The sequence below is a fragment of the Prionailurus bengalensis genome, chromosome X (genome assembly GCF_016509475.1).
Source record: "Prionailurus bengalensis isolate Pbe53 chromosome X, Fcat_Pben_1.1_paternal_pri, whole genome shotgun sequence".
Taxonomy (NCBI): Eukaryota; Metazoa; Chordata; class Mammalia; order Carnivora; family Felidae; genus Prionailurus; species Prionailurus bengalensis.
The window spans coordinates 93,501,344-93,502,332 of NC_057361.1; the positions used below are offsets into that span (position 1 = coordinate 93,501,344).

At 38.7% G+C, this 989-nt stretch overlaps 1 non-coding gene across 1 annotated transcript; it reads left to right on the forward strand.

The window, feature by feature from the left end:
- The first annotated feature begins 651 nt into the window (after positions 1–651).
- On the forward strand, positions 652–758 carry LOC122478099. Its single transcript, XR_006295859.1, has one exon. It is a non-coding gene; the product is annotated as a U6 spliceosomal RNA (small nuclear RNA).
- Positions 759–989: the final 231 nt, after the last annotated feature.

Sequence of the window (989 nt, forward strand, 5' to 3'; positions counted from 1 at the left end):
TTTCACAATAGCCAAAATGAGTAAACACCTCAAACGGCTCTCAACTGTCGAAGGGATACACCGAATGCGTATCATTTACGAAAAGGAATGAAGTACATGCTATAGTGTTAATGAACCTCAAAGCCCATTGTGGTAAGTCAAAGAAGTTAGACACAAAAGTTCACAGATTGGTTAACTCCATGTGTACTAAATGTCCAGAATAGGTAAATCGGTTGTGACAGAAAACAGATTAGTGGCTGCTAGAGGCTGGGAGACGGGAAGAATGGGCGAGTGACTGCTTACTGGGCATGAGGTCTCTTCTCTTCTGGGCCATAAAAGACTTCTGGAACGAGATTGAGGTGATAGTTGATCAACATTATGAATGTAGTAAAGCCATTAAATTTTGCACTTTAAAACAGCAAGTTTTGGTTATGTAGATTTCATCTCAATAAAGTGTAGGTCTAATGGAAGCTTGTTCACTTTGGACTATAACAATATAAGAAATCTAAATCTATTCCTCCTCCTCTCATATACAAATTCTATATTATTGGTATGTTGACTAAGGATTGTCCTTTAGACTTTCCAGAATTTTCATGCAATGCTATTTAATTTATAATAAATCATTAAACGTCATTAGGATCAGGGGTGCTTTGTGCTAACATGACTGTTCTCATGCTCACTTTGGCAGCATATAGCCTAAAACTGGAACCACACAGAGAAGATTAGCATCACCCCTTTGCGAGGATGACACACAGATATGACTGTCCTCAGTTGTTATATTTGGAAAGTGTAAAGTGAGCCAGATGTGGTGGAAACCCAATGATCCCTTCCTCTCAACCTCTAGGGGCCACATCATTCGTTTGACCTTAAGCATGAATGATTGCTTTTGTTGCTTAAAATACTCACTACTAGGTCGTTGCCAAGATTGATTCTGACGAGTGATGAAAAGGAATGCTATCTTCAAAGCTTTAAATTGTGTAGAGGATGTAGTAAGGAGATATACACATCCC